The sequence below is a fragment of the Tamandua tetradactyla genome, chromosome 12 (genome assembly GCF_023851605.1).
Source record: "Tamandua tetradactyla isolate mTamTet1 chromosome 12, mTamTet1.pri, whole genome shotgun sequence".
Classification (NCBI taxonomy): Eukaryota; Metazoa; Chordata; class Mammalia; order Pilosa; family Myrmecophagidae; genus Tamandua; species Tamandua tetradactyla.
Window position 1 is genome coordinate 92,578,341 of NC_135338.1, and position 22,127 is coordinate 92,600,467.

The 22,127-nt window shown below is 39.4% G+C and overlaps 1 long non-coding RNA gene across 1 annotated transcript; it reads right to left on the reverse strand.

Annotated features, from left to right (window-relative positions):
• Positions 1–849: 849 nt before the first annotated feature.
• On the reverse strand, positions 850–11,013 carry LOC143651668 (uncharacterized). Its single transcript, XR_013160120.1, has 3 exons — positions 10,931–11,013; positions 2,055–2,416; positions 850–1,955 (listed from the first exon to the last, which is right to left on the reverse strand). It is a non-coding gene; the product is annotated as an uncharacterized LOC143651668 (long non-coding RNA).
• Between the last annotated feature and the right edge of the window lie 11,114 nt (positions 11,014–22,127).

A 22,127-nucleotide genomic window follows, 5' to 3' on the forward strand; every position in this document is an offset into this window, starting at 1 on the left:
ATCTCATTGTTATTGTAATTTTCATTTAGTTGATAATGAATGAGGTTGAAAAACGTTCAGATGTTTATTAGCCATTGATATGCCTCTATTATAAATTGTCTTTGTTCCTTCCTCCCTTTATTTATTGGGAACGTCATGCTTTTACTGCCCTTTGACATGAGTTCTTTTTATATTAAGGATAGGACCTCTTCTCTTGTTTCAAGCCTAGTTTATTTGCTTTTTAAGCAATTTGGGGAGAAATTTTAATTTTTATGTAGAAAATCTACTAATCTTTTCCCTTGTTATTTCTTTCACTGCTTTTGAGCTTAGAAAATTCTCATCCCAGCCTTATGTAAAGATTCGATCTCTATTTATTTCCATAGTCTTTTAGTATTTTTTTTTTTATGATGCACTTTTTAAAACAAGCTTAATCCTTCTTGGTCGGGCTGCACCATCTAAGGTTGATGTTTAATAGGAAGTTTTAATTTATATTTTGTTTTGTCCACTTAGAAAGTGTATTGCTGCTATTGATTGTCCATTTTAATGAGGTTCTTCTGTACCAAAGCAATTATGCAAAGAACACTACTGAAAACATCAATAGTGAAGAACAAATGCTTTTTCTCTCATTTCATTATTCAGACAAAGAAATGCCAGCTGTTTCTCAGAAATGAGACACCTTATTTTAAACCAAATAGATTTGGTGAAGATTATGCATTTATTTTTCCTGAAATAGTGGTAGAAATGAACTGAAGTTTCAAATTATTAAAGTTTGTTGTTTTCCAGGTAAGTTCACTGTTTCTGGCATCTACAAGATGAATTGTAGTCCAATGAGTTTCCTAAAGTTGTTAACCAAAACTTCAGCGACAAGGACTAACATAATTTTACAATGCAAAAAAAAAAAAAAAAAAAATGCCAGGCAAACTCTGCAGACAATAGGCTATTTATCACAGTTTGCTGAGGTGGAGTAAGTACATAATTTTTTTATTCAGTTGACACTTTCAATTATCTTCTAAAAGTTCCTATCGCAGGACTCCTTTCAGCCATTTATTGAGTACAAAAATGTAATCCATGATTACAGATATTTCATGTGCCTTGTATCAAAAGCACAACATTCCTTTCCCAGGGTTTTCCATCTTCCAGACAAACTGGAAAAAGAAAATAATTGCTTGACAATCAAGACTTGTAAAGTGGCCATGAAAGGCAGCAGAGGAGCTAAAAACAAAGAAAAAATACATAGATAATATGGGTCTAAGTTTTACAGTTGCAGAGGAAATAATTTGTTGCATAGTGTAGACTCACAGATATCTGGGACTAAAAAAAAGGGTCTTTGTGAGAATTAACTTAGTCTGTATCCCTGCTTTTAGCCATAAGTAATAAAACTTTCCAAATCTATGCGCATATCTTAAATTTAAAGACCAAAATGTAGTACAGTGGGTTCGCTTCCTGGTGCCTGCCCAGGCTAAATAAAAAATGTAGTACAGTAGAAAAATCAAAGGTTAGGTTTGAGGTCAATGCTACCATTTCCTAGTAGCATTTCCTTGAGTTACTGGTAACTCAAACAATCCCGGATTCTTATCTGAATATATAAGAATATTAATATTTACTTGGCTTGGTTCTTGTGATGTTTAATGAGATGACATATATGGGACTGCCCGGTCCTTGTTTACAACAAATATGAGTCTCATTTCTCTCCCTCTTTCACACCTTCCCACCAAGAGATTTGAAGAGACAAGTTGTCAATAAGCCTCAAGATATTTCAATATTTATCAACCCTATAAAATGGGAAAATTCTCTGTATGTCCAAATTAAAGTCAGCACATTGTAGCTTTAACTCATCTGTTCTTGTCTATTTGTTAGTGGAGTTGCAGAACAGAACATGACCAAACTTTGTAAGACAATCTTCCATTTAATGCTTCTGTAGGTTTGATAGCCGCCATCTGAGCTATTTCAGGGGCCTTGTCCTCTTACCCTCAGCCCTTAAAAATGAAGGAGAGACAGTGAGTAGATCATATTGCCAAATAACATCGGACAAATATCTTCTTTTTTCTTTCATTTCTCACATCCAGCTCCCTTACCTCCTCCCAGTGTGCTCCATTTTATAATTCTTTGAGGGCAAGCCTGAGGCAGGAGGCCTGGTTTTAAGTTGGACTGTCTTCTTCAAGATGTTTATTCCATCACAGCAGGGGCCAACAAAATGCATTTCTTCTATAGCTATTTTGTAGCAGAACTGAACTGAACATTTGATCCCAGCTCAGGTTCAAAAGAATGCCAATGGACTGCATTGAATGCTTTCCGTTTTTACTTAAAATGCTTGAAACAAAAGTCCATCCATTTATGGAAAATGCTTAAGAAAACTTTTAAAATGGGAGGAATTAAAGAGAACAAGTTTTTCTTCTCAGATTAGGAAAACCAAGGCCCAAAGATGTTCAAGGAGGTCCTGAAACCAGAAAATAGGTCAGTCAATGCACAGCAATACACAAGCTGCTTTTGGCTGCTCATTTAGTGTCTGATTTGTCTACTCCTAGGTTGATGGAAAGGACTTGTGCAAGTGAGGTCATTATCTCTGAAGTCAGAATTGATACATGACTAGGAAAAAGTTAACCTTGTTTGGTAGAGTGGCTAAGGCAGTTTCTGGCATATAATTGGCAAATAAATAATAATGACAATATATTATATGTAACACTATTATTGTAGTGTGATAGCTGCAATAACCGATCGGTGAACTCTCACTTCCTTTCCCCTCCTACTGTGGGTAGAATTTATCTTATCCCACTGATGTCAGGGCTGCCATGTGACCTGTTTTGATCAATGGGATGTTAGCAGATGTGATGTAAGTGGAAACCAAAACTGCATTTGTGCCTTTTGGCTCCAGTGCTTGGGACCACCATGACAAGAGTATGGGCCAGGTGTAACTGGGAAATTAGGATTTAAGGGATGATTTTGATTACTGAATCATTACATATATATTCCTTTTTGCTTTCTGGTACATTGACGTAGACAGAGGGGAATACCTAAAATCCCTAAACTGTAATTCAGCTACCCTGATATCTGAAATGATTGTAAAAGCCTTTATCTTGTGTCTTTGTGATTCTAAGAGCTGTTTCTCCCTTTATCCCACCATTTTCTTTAGGTAACTTGTAGGGTAAAGGCCCTAATGCTAATGAAAGATTTGAAGTCAGCCATTAACTAGTTCCATTTATAAATTGTATCAACTAGACTCTGGTATTGAAAAGATAACTGTCTCCTTCTTATTGAAATGATAACTCAGCCTCTCCTCTTTTCCAATTACGTTCTCCTATCAAAATGATCATGATAACTCTGTTTCCTTTTCTGCTTAGAACTTGCTATTTGAAATTGTAAATAACTCATCTCCCCTTGCTAAAATCCATAAAAACCTTGAACACCCTAAACTCAGAGAGACAGATTTTCGGCCAATACACAATCTGCTCTCCTATTACACACCTAGTAATAAGGTTTTTCTCTCTTTGACATCCGGCTGTCTCAAGAATTGATCATTGAGCACATCCTGCAGAAGAGTCCACCACCTTTGTCTGGCAGCACAGCTAACTGCTACGTCTGAGCCTTGGCCCTGGGCTGGACGCATGTGGAACAGACTAAACTCAACTGGCAGCCTGGAACCCAGGCCAGCTGAAGCCCAGGCTGAAGAAGAGCTGTGCGCCAAGCCCACAATAACACAATCACCCCAGGGGCTCTTGAAGAAGTAAATAAATGTGAATCATCATGAACTCTTGAGTTTGGGTGTCGTTGGTTACACAGCACTATTGCAGAAACAGTTGCTAGCACACACAACCAACTTTTAGGTATGAGCTATGTGACAGACTCTGTGCTTAGGACTTAATGACATCATTGCAATCTGATAATACCACCATGAGGGCAGGTGACAATGTTAAAGATGAGGACATGAGCTTCAGGGAAGTTAAGGAACTTAGTCAAGGAGATACAGTAATAAAAACCAAATTATTTCTGATTCCAACAGTTTGCTATACCAACTATGCATTCTTTTCATTTTTGAGCTAAAATGGGAAAAATTAAAGAAATAAGATGGCTGTTACTTATCAAGGAGGGTTCCATTGTGAGTATGGAACCAAACAACTGCCACTCTGTTCCTCTATTTCATTCCCAGTTGTTTTCACAGATAAGTTGTTAAGGCTTGTGTCTCAGCTTTTGCCAAGAACTGGGCTGATTCAGCCTTTAGAAGTTCACTCCAAGGAGCAATTGATAAAAGGTTCTCTTAGGGAGACTGATTGGTATTTCTCAGCTAACTTCTGCAGCAAAATTCCATCAGGCCCAGAAGATCCAAGCTCCTAGCCAGGACAAAAATGAATTATGTATCACTGCTTTGCTCTTCAGTGTCATCTCTTGAACTACCTGGAGCAAGGGAGATTTTACCATATGAAATATTCCCAGCTTTGAAGTTGGTGAAAGCAAAGCAACCAGATACTCTTGTTTTGAGCAGAGGGCAAGTCTATTAGAATTAGCTCCTTCAGAGTTCTTTTGTCTTTGGGTGCTTGCCTGAGGGCTTCAAAAGCAGCTCTGGCTGTCCCCATTATTAAATTCTGAAAATCTTAATTTCTTACAAAAGAGAAAGAAACCCTTCGCACAAACTCTGGCTATCCCCTCCTATTTCTTTGCTTCCCTGCATTATTCTTCCCTCCTCTGAACTTTGGTATCAGTGAGGCTTGGCAAAAGTTATGAGAAAAGGGCTACCCCCACTCCTCAGCCTCAATGAGGGAATTTGCTTGACAGTTGCTCAGAAGACAGGTCAATGGGGACTGGAACCCATGCAAAACAATAGCATCCTGTAGCCAAAGGAGTGTAGGAATGCACACCACTAGACCTGATCTTTCCTCTTTGGGTACCACACCAGGCTAGGACTGTTCTAACCCCATGGTGGGACTGGAATCACAAAAACAGCTGAGATAGACAACCCTGTGGGTGGAAGATCACAACACAGTATCTGACTGATGAGAATAGTCTAGAAGATGAGGTGTGGTAGAATGAGGAACTACACTCCTAATTCATTCATTAATTCATGTGACCGATTTTTACTATATAAATGCAACAGGCATAGTCCTTTCTCCAGGTATACAATGAACGAGAGAAACAAAGTCCCCACTCTTGGATCTTATATTGTAGTGGCAGATGAGAAAGAGACAAACAGATGTAAGACAGTGCAAAGAAGATGGATTGGAAAAATTTACATAGGGCGAGTGCCAGTTTGAGGGGGATGTGTACCCCAGAAAAGCCATTTTTTAATCCTGATCCTGTCTTGTGGGGACAGCCGCTTATTTTCTTTTAAAAAAAATTTTATTGAGAAATATCCACACACATACAGTTCAACTACATTATACAATCATCGGCACATGACATCATCACATACTTGTGTATTCTTCACCATGATCACTTTTAGAACATTTGCTCATTGAGGCTGAGGAGTGGGGGTAGCCCTTTCCTCATAACTTTTGCCAAGTCTCACTTATACCAAAGGTCAGAGGAGGGAAGAAAAATGCAGTGAATCAAAGGAATAGGAGGATATAGCCAGAGTTTGAGCAAATGGTTTCCTTCTCTTTCGTAAGAATAAACTAGAACATTATTTCAGAAAAAGAAATTAAAATAAAGAACATATACATATCATACTCTTACTCCGCCCATTGTCCCACAGTATTTAAATCTTCCCATTTTTTACCCTTTATCTCCCTCTATTATTTATTTATTTATTAGCCTTATTATTTTTTATTCATCTGTCCATACCCTGGATAAAAGGAGCATCAGACCCAAGGTTTTCACAATCACACAATCACATTGTAAAAACTATATAGTTATGCAGTTTTCTTCAAGAATCAAGGCTGCTGGAACAGAGGTACTTCCCTCTGGCCATGCCAATACACCATAAACTAAAAACAGATATCTATATAATGTTAAGAATAATCTCCTGGATAATCTATCTATTCTGTTTGAAATCTCTCAACCACTGAGACTTTATTTTGTCTCATTTCTCTCTTCCTTCTTTTGGTCAAGAGAGCTTTCTCATTCCCATGATGCCAGGTCCCAGCTCATCCCTGGGAGTCAGGTCTCACATTGCCAGGGAGATTTACACCCCTGGGAGTCATGTTCCACATACGGGGGAGGGCAGTGAGTTCACCTGCCAAGTTGGCTTAGAGAGAGAGGTTACATCTGAGCAACAAAAGAGGCCCTCTGGGGGTGACTCTTAGGCATAATTATCATAGGCCTAGCCTCTCCTTTGCAGGAATAAGCTTCTTAGGGGTGACCCCCAAGATTGAGGGCTCAGCCTATTGAATTGTCTCCATAGCTTGCAAGAATATCAGGAATTCCCCAAATGGGAAAAGTTAATATTTCCTCCTTTCTCCCCAGTCCCTGAAGGGGACTTAGCAAATATTTTTGGGGGGGAGGTGCATGGTCTGGAAACTGAACCCAGGTCTCCTGCATGAAAGGCAAGCATGCTTTTTTATTCTCTGCCCAAATTACTCTGGGATATATCAGGGCATCACACTAGCCTGTGCAAACCAACAAGATGTTACGCCCTATTCAAGATTCCATGTAATTATGGTGTTCAGGTACATTACTGTCCAAGTTAAATTACATACTGTGCTACTCAAAATATAAATTTTGCACCAAATAACATCTGCCTTTAGTCTCACACAGAGGTTGAAGTCTGAAAACATGTGCCAGATCATCCTTTACCCAGTATTCTGATTTACTTTAGTCCTATCCAAATCGTCTTCATTCATATCTCTAGCCAAAGTCTGATTGCTTTTTCACCTTTTTAAACAGTTGCTGAATGGGGTAATGCTGACTTTCAAAGCTTCAGTGTTCTAACTCTGAGTCTCATAAATACCTTTAGTTTCAGGGAACAATCAGGTTATATACAAACAACTCAATATCTCAGAATTTAGAAATTTTAGTTTTAAGTCCTAAATATAGTGACTGCTATAAGAGCTCACAATCTAGGACCCTTTACAATAGGCCCCGACCTGATAACCCATGCTCTCGACTTCAATTCTGAGTTTGTATATTGTAGCTAATCCATATGAGTGAGGCATGAAATATTTGTCTTTTTGTTTCTGACATTTTATTCAACATACTGTCTTTAAGGTTCATTCACCTAGTTGCATACCTCACAACTTCATTCCTTCTTGCAGCCACACCGTAGTCCTTTGTATGTACACACCACAGTTCCCCCTTCCATTCTTCAGTCCTTGAACCCTTAGGCCACTTTCTTTAACACCAGTGTGCAAATGTCCATTCATGTCTCCACACTCAGTTCCTTCAGGGATATGCTGAGCAAAGGGGTTGCAGGATCATATGGCAACCCCACCCCAGCCTTCTCTGAGCTGTCCTCCAGAGGGGCTGTGCCTCTCATTTCCTTACCAACACTGAATAAGTGTGGCTCTTTTCCACATTTTCTCAGCACCTGTTTCTCTGTTCATTTTCAACCAAAAAATTCGCACATCATAGAATCCAACTTAAGTAAATAGACATTTCCTTTTCTTCCCCAGACTCCATACCCCACCCCTGTGCTCTCCGTTTGCAAACATTTAATTTTGGCCTAATGCCTTTGTTACATTCAGTGGAAGCATATTACAATGTTACTGTTGATTATAGACCCTAGCTTGCGCTGATTGTACGTTTTACTGTGTACCATCCATCTTCAACCCCTTGCAATATTGACATTCATTTGTTCTCCCTCATGTAAAAAAAGTTTTTATATTTGTACATTTAATCACCATCACTGTCCACTCGAGGCATTCCTAAATTATACCATCTCAGTCTTTATCCTCTATCTTTCCTTCTGGTTTCATACATGCCCCCAGGCCTTCTTCCTCAACCATACTCACATTCAGATTCATTTGGTGTATTCATATTATTTTGCTACCATCAGGTAGCAGCCATTTCTCTTAATCCTGATTCAGGACTGTAGGGTGGAAACTTTTGATTGGAGTGTCTCTACAGAGATGTGGCACGCCCAATTGTGGGCATGACCTTTTACTTAGCTGGAGATGCGACCCCCACCCATTCCAAGTGGGTCCTTTAAAAGGAGAAACATTTTGAAGAAACGACAGAGCTGACCCAGACGTGGACGCATGGAGAACAGTTGCTTCAAAGCCAACAGAGAGACCCGATATAGACATTGGGAGATCGAGACAGAAATAGCCCAGGTAAAGCAAAGACTCACAGAAATAGCCAGAACCTGAAGAAAAGAAATCTGCAGCCCCAGCAGATGCTAAGCTCAGAGATGAAACCCAGAGTTTTGTCCTGGAACAGCTAATTGAAGGCCCACAGATGCCAAGTGAGGATTCGTAACAGGAAACAGAGGCAGGAGCAAGGGACCAGCAGATGCCAGCCACGTGCCTTCCCAGCTGACAAAGGTGTTCCAGACAACATAAGCCTTTCTTGAGTGAAAGTAAACTCTTGTTAGTACCTTAATTTGGACACTTTCATGGCATTCGAACTGCAAACTTGTAACTTATTAAATTGCCTTTATGAAAGCTGTTTCATTTCTGGTATGTTGCATTCTGACAGCTTAACAAATTAATACAGGTGACCAGATGAAGTCTCTCTTAGAAGCAGACATTTCAGTAAAGACCTCAATAAAATGAGGGTATAAACTATGTGAGTATCTAAGGGAAAAGTGTTCCAGAAGTTTAGCAGCCTAGAGCTGTGAGAGTGATGTGCTCAAAGAACTGCTCAAAGGCCAGTGAGTGAGAGAGAGGAACAGTGGTAAGAGATGGGCTCTGGGGGGTTGGCAGAAGCCAGAGCAGGAAGGGACATGATTGGAATATGGATTTTTAACCCTGGTAATATCAGATGCCACTAGAGAGTTTTGAGCAGGGGTGACATGATCCAACTTTGTTTCTAAAGAAACCCCCGGACTATTGTGTGAAGAGATTATGATGTGGTAAGAATAGAAGTAGGAGGACCAGATAAAAAGTATTGAAAGGATGCAGGCAAGAGATGATGGTAGTGGTTTGAAGAAAGATTATAGCAGTGCAAGAGTTGAGAAGTGGCTGAATTTTGGATATATTTTGAAGTTAGAACACAGAATTTAATAGCAGGTTGAACATAAAATATGTGAAAAAGATGGAAGTCAAAGACAACTTCAAGTGCTTTGTCTTGAGCTACTAGGTGAATGGCAGAGCCATTTACTGGATGGATATTACTGGGAGAAGTGAGGGTTAATACTGGCAGGGGAGTAATGAAGGGCTCTATTTTGAGATGCCTATTAGACACCCAAGTGAAAACAATACGGAGACAGTTGAATGCGCAAATCTGGAGTTCAGAGGGAAGAAGTTGGCTGGAGACAGAAATGTGGGAGTAATCAGAGCATCTGCCCAAGGGAAGAAATAAGATCATGTCAGCATTTAGAGGTTGAAAATAAGAGAAGTAGTCAACACAGTAGACTGAGAAGGAGACCGAGTGAGGTGGAAGGAAAGGCAGGAGATTGGTGGCTCAGAGGCCAAGTGAAGAAAGTGTTTCAAGAAGGAGGGACTAATCAACTGCATGAAATATTGCTATTTGACCAAGTAAGAGAAAGACTGAAACCTGGTTGTTGGATTTAGCAATGCGGATTTCACGGATGATCTCGATTTGAGCCATTTCTCTGGAGTCCTATGGGTAAAAGCTTCTATGGAGTTGGTCCAAGAGAACATGGGATTATGGAAAAGGGGCTGGGTCAAGAATAGGGAGCTCTGAAGAATTCTGCTACAAAGGGAGAGTGGGCAAGGTGGAGGTCGGGGTCAAGAGAAGTTGGCATTTGCTTTTTGTACGTAACTTAGGCGATCAAACAGCATGTTCCTATGCTGATGAAAATGATCCAGGAGAAAGGAAAAGGTGGATGTAGCTGAGAGAATGGAATTGAAATGGCTGTGAGTGTTCTGGGGAAATGGGATTTAGTCACAGACTCAGGCAGGAGGAGGGGCAATGCACCTCATGGCAATGGCTGTGAGGCAGTTTACGCCACCACCGACGGAATGGGCTAGAAGCTGAGGTGTGGGACAATGAATACTTTTCTCATGGTTACTATTTTCTTCGCAAATGAAACTGAATCATCAATTGAAACTGAGGATGAGGAGAAGCTGTTGGCGGTGCGAGGAGACAGGAGGGGTAGTTCTCTGGGAGCATGGAAGACTGAGGTGACAGGAGTGGCTCCTAACGCCCTTGGCAGTGAGGGAGCTCAGCAAGGCTATAAACCAGACTGGGACCAACCTGGCTATGTGCTTTTCTCAAACCACATTCATCCTGCACCTGGTGGGCTGGGGGTTGGGTGGAACTAAGCTGGGGTTTTACCAGACAAGGATGACAAAGGGAGAGGGGTGAGGGAGTTAACAGTCCACTGGACAGGCTTATGATACACAACAACTAATATAGCTACTTCTAAGAATTCCATCAATTATGCTCCTGAAATTTTTTTTTTTTACTATTCAGAATAAAGCTGTATTGTCTTAAAGGCAGAACTAGCCTATAATTAATTCCATTATTGACATCAAGCACATGTACAATCATAGCTCACTATTTCGATATGACATTAATAGCATCCCATTGTAAACAAAATGGTATAAATCTTCTGTTAAACTGATAACCCAATTACCCAAGGTAACAATAAACATTACAGATGTGCTCATCGACAGTAGAAATCCAGAGTAATTTAATCAACCCCTCCATCAACCTTCATAGAGTATAAAGGTCAAAATCATAGAGAATAATCCTCCCTCTCTCGGCACCAGTTCCACAGGTAGCTCTTACTTGCTACAAAAGGAGAAAATTCTTGAACAAATTATGCTTGCGTTCCCTCCCTTTCCTTCCCTCCTTTCCTGCTTCCCTCCCTCCCCCTCTACCTCTCTCTTTCTCTCTCTCCTGTTTCTTTCTCAATATTTAGATCATACATTAAAAAAGAATGGAAGAAAAGCCCAACCTCTAGCATTAACTATTCACGTGTGCTTAACCCACCGCCTTCCCTCTGCTCTCCAGAGCTTTACCGGATTCTATCACTTCAGAACTTGGTGCGTTACCATGGTAACAGTTTCCCCAGCTTTTTCTTGGGAAACAGTTTGCCCTGCCCTGAGAGAAGTCACCTGGGAAGTGACCATGCAGCTGCCTTATGTTCCACCTGCCTCAGTCCTCACCCCTGATCTGCAGCCGCCCCGAGGTCAGGGGCCCACATCCGGAGGCTCTCGTCCTCACCTCCCCCACCTGTCCTTTTATGTGATCTCACTAATATGAACTAATTATAATAACTAGGCTCATGGAGCCTATGTGGATGGACACCAGGGGTAGGCAGCACAGAAGAGTCTCTTTTCAAAAGTAACCGCCTTCTTTCCTAACTGCTGCCCAGCTGCAAAGGAATCAAGTCCCAGTCCTAGAATTTGACAGATCCCCTCCCTCACAAGAGGGAAATTTCCTCTTTATTGATTTGCCAAAAGCAAAAACAGCATCCCTAACCACCTACCACTTAAACAAGAGCAGATGTGTTACATTTAGCCCAAAGGACATAATTGGAATATTGTATGTGCCGACCAGTGTTGCCTTGCCTGGTTAATGGATGGATGCTCTCTCGCTTACCTCCCCCAACTCTACACGCACTCTTCTATTTCCCAGAAGTTTATTGAGCTATAGTCACACAGCAAACAATCCATTCAAAGTGTGCAATCAGTGGTTCACTTTTTAGAACATTTTCATTATTCAAACAACAACAAAAAAAGCACATCCTATACTCCTTGTCTCCCCCTATTGTTGACCTTTAGCATTGGTGTAGTACATTTGCTATGGTTGATGAAATGATATTAAAACATTACTGTTAACTATAATCCATGGTTTAAAGTAGGTGCATTTTCCCCATATGTCACTCTATCATTAACTCCTTCTAACAGTGACATACATTTGTTCTAGTTCATGAAAGGACATCATTATATTTGCACTAATTAATCAGTCATTATCCACCGCAAGATTCGTTGTGTTATCCAGCCCCCTGTTTTATCCTCTAGCTTTCCTAGTGGCATGCTCTATGCTAAACCTCTCCTTTCAACCACAAGCACACACATAATTCAGTGCTATTAATCACATTCACCATATTGTGTTATCATCACCTCTACCATTTCCAAACCTTTGAATTCAATCTAGTTAAAAATTTTGTGTACATTAAGAATCCACTTCCCATTTTCTGCCCACATTATATCTCCTGGAAACCTGTATTCTAGGTTTTAACTCCATGAGCCTAGTTATTATAATTAGTTCATATTAGTGAGATCATATAAAATTTGTCCTTTTGCATTTGGCTTATTTCGCTCAACATAATGTCCTCAAGGTCCGTCCATGTTGTCATGTGCTTCAGAACTTCATTCTTTCTTACTGTGGAATAATATTCTATTGTATGGCTAAACCACATTCATCTATTCACTGGTTGATGGATACTTGTATTGTTTCCATATTTTGGCACCGTACATAATTTTAGCATTCCTTCTTCCAGTCTCTGTGCATTGTCTTCCTTCCTGGTCTAGGATTTGCCCTTTAGGTGTGGTCATGGAAGGAGATGTGAGATTAGTCACCTAAGTGTGAGTGGGCATATGAATTGAGTCCCTGACCTAAAGGCTCCAGCAGTTTCTTTGTATGAATCACTTGTGAAAAGCTAAGGGGTTGTCACTTATTCCCTGATTGATCACCTCTCTCTTATCAAGAGCCAGGAGGAGGATATTAGATTCAACTACTGGTGCTACTTAAGGCCAGCACCATGTCCATGACTAGGTACTGTTTTTGTGGTCTTTGTCTGATTCTCAGGTGGACTTGGGAACACAACATCAGGTGCCATGGAGGTGGACTGTTCCAATCTTCCCTTTAACTTTCGTGTTTAGAAATGAGACCATCTTTTGGATATTGAGACTTACTAAATGAAACTTACTGCAATAGACAATAAAAAGAGATGTTACAGCCCTGTGTAACAACAAATCTGATTCCATTTTCTGATGCTTGACTGCTAGCAACCTTTAAGTCAAACCCTCCTTTTTCCCTTCTGCTCCAACCCTTGGATAGGTGATAAGAAAGCCTAGATGTATAGATTTAAGTGCTCATAATAAAAAGAAGAAAGCCTGAAAACTAATTAGCTAAGTGTCTAATTTAAGAAGTTAATAAGAAGAAAGTAACAATGACAGAAGGGAAGCAACTATGAAGATAAGAACAAAGCTGAATAATAGAAAACAAGGACCAAACAAGAGGATCAAACAAGCTGAAAGCTGATTCTCTAAAGACCATAACAAAATAGATAAATCTCTGAAAGACTGTTGAGGTCACAAATAATATTAAAAATGTAAAAGAGGAAATGCCTTGAGATGCATCAGACATTTAAAAGATACATAAAACTATGAACAATTTTGGGGGAGAAACAGAAGAATTTTGAAGAAATAAACAAAGTCCTAGAACATATAACTTATCAAAACTAACCCCTACAAAAATATAAAGCCTGAATAATCTAGAACCAATGAAAGAAAATGAAGCACCAACAGGGACATACTTGATAAGGTCAATTTCAAGGTGAATTCTACAATACTTTCAAGTAACAGCTTTTGCCAGTCTATACGATGTCTTCCAGTGAATGGAAAATGTGGAAGTACTTTCCAACTAATTCTACAAGGTTGATATGATTTGTTAGTAAAAGCAACCATGGACAATATCAGAAAGAAAAAGTACAGGCCAATCTCAGGAGCACAGATGTAAAAGTTCTAAACAAAATATTAACAAGCCACATCTTAGCAGTGCATAAAAAAGATGGATTTATCTCTGGCATGCAAGATTTTGTGTTAGGTAATGTATAAATATCATTCGCTATATTAACTGTTTAAAAGAGATGGAAACATGGTGGAATTATCTCAATAGATGCAGAAAAAGCACTTGATAGCATTCAAAACCCATTGAGAAGAAAAACTCTTCAAAAATTAGGAAGACAAGATAAAGAGCGTCTACAAAAATCTGAACAGAAACTCCATCTAAAAATTTTAAATATATTTTCTTTGGAATAAGGAGCAAAACCACAATCTCTGTTACTGTCATTTCCACTTAACACCAGATAGAACTTCCTTGTCCAATGCAGTACCTCTGTGCACACGTAGTTTTTGAGCATTGAAAGATGGCCAGCCCACGCTGAGATAAAAGCGTCAAATGCACACTGGATCTAAAAGATCTTGTGTTAAAAAAAAAAAGAGGGGGTTGCAAAATATCTCATTTATATTAATTGATACATGATGAAATGAAAATATTTTGGATATAATGAATTGAATAAAATATATTGTTTTTTTCCTTTTTAATACCCTATGAGACAATTTTAAATTGTATATGGATATCTAACTGAAAGAAGCCAGTCACAAAAGACTAGCTATTGCACGATTTTATTTATAGGAAGTGTCCAAAAGAGGAAATCCATTGAGACAGAAAATAGATTTGTGTTTGCCTAGAGCCAGGGGTTGGGAAGAAATGGGAAATGACTGCTAATGGGCACAGGGCTTCTTTTAGAGGCAATGAAAATGTTATAAAATTTATTGAGGTAAGAATTACACTGTACTAAATATACCAAATCGTGTGAATATACTGAAAATCGTTGAACTGTACACTTTAAAGGAGCAACTTGCATATGAATTATGTCCCAAAAAGCTATTAAAAATTACATACAGAATTTACTTTTATTTCTGTTAGACGACACTGGTATAAAGGTTTTAGCCAGTGCAATAAGAAATTAAAAGCATAAGAATTGGAAAGGAGGAAATAAAACTTTTTGTTAATTAATGGTAGAATTGTCTACATAATCTATCCCACAATCTATAGTAGATTATTAGAAATAATAGGAGAGTTAATCAAGACAGAAAACCACAGCACAGAAAAGACTTTCTATTCCATCACTAAGGAATAATTAGAAAATGTAATTTAAAACCACTACTGAAAAGAAAAACAGAAACCATAAAGTTCCTAGGAATAAAATTAACAAAAATTATTCAAGAACTATAAAAAGAGGAGAATAAAATTTCTCTGAAAACCATTTAAAAAGACTGGATTAAGTAAAGAGATATATCATATTTGTGTATAAGAAGATTTAATAGCACAAAGATGTCAATTATGTTAAGTGTTGTCATTCTTTAAGGCCAAAAACATGACAGATACTGTTGAGTATTTTCAACATTGTTGTATGTACAGTTAGAACTTACAAGGTTATCTCCATTTTACAGATAAAAAAAAAAAACGATGCTCAGAAAGATCAAGGAATTTATCCAAGGATGCACAGCACTAGCAAGAGGCTGTGCTGAGAGGGTTTCTAGGTCTGATCCACAAAGACTGTCCTTTTTCCAAGAAATTTCCCTGGGACTTAAATAAAACAGGTCCTCGCAAAGCTAGAAAAGCAGGTCCCACCCACGGTTTCTCTCTCCCTCTTACCCCACAGCCAACCTTCCTCAAGTTCTGTAAATTTCACCTCTTAAAATTTTCCAAATTAGCCACTACTCTCCATTCCCATGGGCAAAAGCTTTGACTGCCATCATCTCTTGCCTGGAGTACTGCAATACAGCTTCCTAACTAACCCTTAGCCTATTCGTTCTCCATGCGGTACCAGAATGATCTGAAACCCCAGTTTGGTCTTCTGCTTAAAACCTTTTAGTACCTTTCTATTTTTATCCTCAAGATAAAAATCCTTAACCTATAGCATGGCAGACCTTCACAATGGAGTTCATACACGTTTCTCCAGTTCCGTGTCCAGTTGCTCCACTCTGAAGCATTTGTGATAACCCTGTGTGGACAAGGTTATCTCCTGCCTCCAGGTCTGTTCACATTTCTTCTTCCTGCTTCTCTCATCCTCTACCCCTGCAGTTTTCAACCCCTTCCCCTTCTGGTTCTAATGCTAAACCACATGTCTCAGCCCGGTGATAACCCTCCAGGAGGCCCTCCTTAGCCCCTCAGAACTGGTAGTTAAAACTCGTCCTACTTCCAAGATACCCGGTCCTCCACCTTGGCTCACACTGTATTATAATTCACCTTTGCCTTGAGCACGCTCACAATCGAAATTTAGCATTTTAAAGGCAGAGACACTCCCTTTTATCTCTAGATCATACTTAGAGCCTGCTGCACAGGAAGAGACAAATAAATGTATACTGAATGAATTTCCTTGGGTTCTATTGCAAACTAGGTTAAGCCCTGGTTAAATATCAAAAGGGAGATCATTGGTAGGTCCAGGATACATATGACCCTGGGCTATAGCTCCATTAATACCACATTAATCTAATCTAATAACTCATAAGTGAGTAGAAAATTAAGAAAATGTACTAAAAAATTAAATAAAAAATCTTAAAAGAAACAAAGTGGCCATGAGGTAAACTCAGATGATAATATCGATAGACCGTGATTACCATATGGAAAGCAGAGATTAAATGGTGAACTTAGAATTTTTACAGGACCTCAATTCAAGAGAGAGTTTCAGTCTTCCTCTGACTTTGACCATGATATTTAGTATAAAAATAGCCTCTTATTCCTTATTCCTCCAGAATAAAGAAAATAAAGAGTCATAGCAATTGTGAACAAACATGATCCCTATCTCAGAAAAGTTTCATGAGATGCACATGAAATAAAGCACAACACTCTGGCTGTCAGATTCATATACTTCCCAGGGAACTGAATGCTTGGGACGGTATAGGAAGGTTTGGGGACAGGGCATGTTCATACCTGGATGGCTGGCAGGAAGAGGTTAGAGCATCTTCCCCTGCCATTGGCAGTGCATTGAACCTCCTTATATTGACTTTTATGAAGATAAAAGGCTGGTGAGATGATTTAGAAACTAGGGTGGCATTTCTGAATTCTTCTTTTTTTAAAGGATCACAAATTGGAACATCTCCCTGACTGTTCATCCTTTCATAACACTGGAAAAATGTATTTGGCTTCGATGTTATAAAACTAAGATATGGAGATATTTAACCACTCTACAATTGGGAGAAGCAGCAAGCATTTAAAAATCGTTATTGCTTTGTACCCAAGAAGGGATCTGATTAGCACACATTGTGGATTTTTCTAAATTCATAGGTTGCCCACTCCCTCATCTGAAGTTGCTGCTTCCTAGAAACTGGGTGAAGTGATCTGGGGTAGGCTTATTACCCACGGATCTGATAAACCTTTGGACTCAAGTTACAACCTTCAGGCCAGATTCCCAAAAGTAATCATAAGCGTGAGAGTGCACTGGAGAACATGAAACAACAGTGTTGTCTGTTCTTTTGCACTTCTCGCCTTGATAGAAAAATACAGTTAATAAGGAAAACACAGTTGTTCATTTGGGGGTTTCTGGGTATTTTAGTGGAAAGGGAATCCTTTAAATTCACAACTATTAATATTTATCATGATGTTTTTGAACTCTTTAGGCAAAATGCAGGGGAATCTCAGGCTACTTTGTTGGGGATTTTGGAGTACAAGGAAATGTGTTGGTAGTGGCAGCCTCCCTCACCTTTTCTAAAAGTCACTGTCAATGTAATAATCATCTCAGTAGCCTATGTATGAAAGTTATTGCATTACATCGTATGAATTCAATGATTTTCAATTTGTATTGTACAGTCAACAAAGACAGAAATTGTGAAAAATCAACTTTTCCTACAATCAGTTAGCAAATGCAATGTAAAAAGATGTCATTAGAATAACAGACTATAAAATACATATGAAAAGCTTGACCAAAATAATCTAGACCTGTAGGAAGAAAATTAGAAAGCCATAATCCAGTCATGAATCAGCAGCTGGAAAAAAGGGGAAGATCCAAATTATATTCCAACATAAGAATATTCAACATTCAAAAGTATGCTTATTTAACTCAAATTAATCTGTAAATTCAGTGCCATTCCTTCATAACACTTGAGAAATTAATCCTGTATTTACCTGGAAAAGTCAATGCACAGAATTAGCCAAGAAAAAAAAAACAGTAAACTACAATAATTAAACTACTCTATTGGCAAAAGTATAGACAAACAAATCTAGATCAAGCTACAAATCCCAGAAACTTAGTATGAGATAAGTACTTTGAAATTTAGTGTGAGATAAAGATGGCAATTCAAATTTAATTCAAAGATGGGCAACTTATTAAATAAAGTATTAAATAATTTATTATTATTAGGTTGATATATGGTTAGCTTCTTACCTTATCATGCATTCAACTAAATGACAGATAGGATGAAAATCTAAATATAAAATAAAAATTATAAACTTATTAGCCAAATAAGAGTGTATCTTGGAATGATGAAAGGTTTTATAAGCAATACGTAAGCTTAAAATCATCAAGAAAAAGATTTACACATTTGGTTACATGAATAAAAGCCTTTATAATTCATAAAGACACAAGGATACAAGGTTAAAATACCAAAGCCAACAGTGTATGTACATATGGTAGCAAACAACTGGAAAATGAAAAATTTTAAAATCCACTTCTAACACTGTCAGAAACATAAAGTATTAAGAAAAAATGCATCAAAAGATCAGTATGACATCTAAACTCTAAACCAGATCACGCTGCTGGGAGAAATTCAAGAGGACAAAAAATAAAACCCAAACAAACGTGTTGTCAAAAGCGAGTCCTTGCCCAGTGCACATACAATCAGTTGGTGGACACTGGGATTTTGAGAAGAGAAAACGTGTATAAGTAAAGGGTAGGTAGCTTTGTGAAGACAGGAGGGCGGTCCTCAAGTCTGTGTTCCCGAACTGGAGAAATGTTCATGTTTTCTAGCCTTCAAACAAAGGTAGGCAGGCTTAGATAATGAGCAGGGTGCTCAGGTCTGGCAGACATACGTTACTTCATTAGTAAGTGCTCTGGGGGCCATATGAAGGGGCACCAGACTTCAGGGTGCTACTCGCCAGGGACCTAATTTCAGGGGCCACGTGTAAAGGCACCCGACTTCAGGATTGCAGGACACAATAAGCAGACATAAGTCATAAGCAGTCTTGTTATTTTCAAGGGTGCAGATTCAAAACATAGCATCAGCAAAACAAGGGATCTAGGTTAGGGTTTGGTGAGGGTGCTTTTTGCTATTATAATTAGGCAAAGTTGTTCCTAGCTTACCTTTCTTTTTAATTGTGCATGTCTTGATGGTTAAAGCTAATTAAGTCGTGTCTAACTGGAGATGTTAAAAACAAGAACTTGTCTATGGGGTGTGTAGGTGGGCATTTCTGATGTGGGAGACAAAAGAAATGGAAACTTTTACAACCTAGTCAGGGAGGGAGCTGTTTCGAAAAGTGGTCAGCAGTGGTGTGGGGGTGAAGGTGGATACGAAAAATGGGTCAGGATCCACTACCCATGGAGAAATGTACTATGCTCATGAACTGGAAGACAATATGGTTAAGGCTCTATTTGAAGAATAATTTCAGAAGACACAAACTGCTCGACATTAAGAAGTATTATAGGGGCCAAGATGGCGGCTTAGTAAGGTACGTGCGTCTTAGTTCCTCCTCCTCCAAAGCAACTACTAGGTGAACTGAAACAGTGCAGAACAGCTCCTGGGGCTACGGCAGGGAATGGACACACAGCGTGCCCCAGTCTGGACTGGCTAGTCTGACTGCGAGACTCGGCTGCGGTGAGATCCCCGAGCGGTGCGCGATTTCCCAAGCAGCGGCAGCTGTGGCGGCCGGAGCTACTCCCTCCCTCCTTCCCGGGCCGGCTGAGAGTCTCGGAGAGGCAAGTTTCCCAAGCCGAGGTGGCCGGCGCCCCCCTTTTGCGGGCGGCTTCGATCTCGGCTTCGAGTCCGCGGATACGAGTCTCAGATCAGAGGGCTATCCAAGCCGCGGTGGCCCCCCCTGCGGGAGGCTCCCTGGTCTGGTGGGGAATTCCCCAGGCCGTGGCGGCCGGTGACCGATGCCCCTCCCCCGCGGGCGACTTCCTGGACCAGTGGAGAATTCCCCGGGCCCGCTGCGGTCGGCGACCAGCCACAGGGTCCCCTTAAGCCGCAGCGGCTGACGCCCCCACCACGCGCGGCCCCCCGAACCAACGGAGAGAATTGGATCGGAAATCCCCAGGCCGCGGAGATCGGTGACCAGGGGGGATCCATTCCAAACACGTGAGACAAACGTGTGCCATGAGCGCCACCTACTGGGCAGGATAAGAAAAACAGAACCCAGAGATTTCACAGAAAAATCTTACAACCTTGTTGGGTCCGACACCCAGGGAAATCTGACTAAATGCCCAGATGCCAGCAGCAGAAGATAACGGTCCACGCTCAGAAGATTGAGAATATGGCCCAATCAAAGGAACAAACCAATAGTTCAAATGAGATACAAGAGCTGAGACAACTAATGCTGAATATACGAACAGAAATGGAAAACCTCTTCAAAAATGAAATCGATAAATTGAGGGAGGACATGAAGAGGACATGGCTGAACATAAAGAAGAAATAGAAAAACTGAAAAAAAAATCACAGAACTTATGGAAGTGAAGGATAAAGTAGAAAAGATGGAAAAAACAATGGATACCTACAATGATAGATTTAAAGAGACAGAAGATAGAATTAGTGATTTGGAGGATGGAACATCTGAATTCCAAAAAGAAACAGAAACTATCGGGAAAAGAATGGAAAAATTTGAACAGGGTACCAGGGAACTCAAGGACAATATGAACCGCACAAATATAGTGTTGTGGGTGTCTCAGAAGGAGAAGAGAAGGGAAAAGGAGGAGAAAAACTAATGGAAGAAATTATCACTGAAAATTTCCCAACTCTTATGAAAGACCTAAAATTACAGATCCAAGAAGTGCAGCACACCCCAAAGAGATTAGACCCAAATAGGCATTCTCCAAGACACTTACTAGTTAGAATGTCAGAGGTCAAAGAGAAAGAGAGGATCTTGAAAGCAACAAGAGAAAAACAATCCATCACATACAAGGGAAACCCAATAAGACTATGTGTAGATTTCTCAGCAGAAACCATGGAAGCTAGAAGACAGTGGGATGATATATTTAAATTACTAAAAGAGAAAAACTGCCAACCAAGACTCCTATATCCAGCAAAATTGTCCTTCAAAAATGAGGGAGAAATTAAAACATTCTCAGACAAAAAGTCACTGAGAGAATTTGTGACCAACAGACCAGCTCTGCAAGAAATACTAAACGGAGCACTAGAGTCAGATACAAAAAGACAGAAGAGAGAGGTATGGAGAAGAGTGTAGAAAGAAGGAAAATCAGATATGATATATATAATACAAAAGGCAAAATGTTAGAGGAAAATATTATCCAAACAGTAATAACACTAAATGTCAATGGACTGAACTTCCCAATCAAAAGACATAGATTGGCAGAATGGATTAAAAAACAGGATCCTTCTATATGCTGTCTACAAGAAACACATTTTAGACCCAAAGATAAACATAGGTTGAAAGTGAAAGGTTGGGAAAAGATATTTCATGCAAATAACAACCAGAAAAGAGCAGGAGTGGCTATACTAATATCCAACAAATTAGACTTCAAATGTAAAACAGTTAAAAGAGACAAAGAAGGACACAATATACTAATAAAAGGAACAATTGAACAAGAAGACATAACAATCATAAATATTTACGCACCGAACTAGAATGCCCCAAAATACGTGAGGAATACACTGTAAACACTGAAAAGGGAAATAGACTCATATACCATAATAGTTGGAGACTTCAATTCCCCACTCTCATCAATGGACAGAACATCTAGACAGAGGATCAATAAAGAAATAGAGAATCTGAATATTACTATAAATGAGCTAGACTTAACAGACATTTATAGGACATTACATCCCACAACAGCAGGATACACTTTTATCTCAAGTGCTAATGGATCATTCTCAAAGATAGACCATATGGTGGGTCACAAAGCAAGTCTTAACAAATTTAAAAAGATTGAAATCATACACAACACTTTCTCAGATCATAAGGAATGAAGTTGGAAATCAATAATAGGCAGAGTGCCAGAAAATTCACAAATACGTGGAGGCTCAACAACACACTCCTAAACAACGAGTGGGTCAAAGAAGAAATTGCTAGAGAAATTAGCAAATACCTCGAGGCCAATGAAAATGAAAACACAACATATCAAAACTTATGGGACGCAGCAAAGGCAGTGCTAAGAGGGAAATTTATTGCCCTAAATGCCTATATCAGAA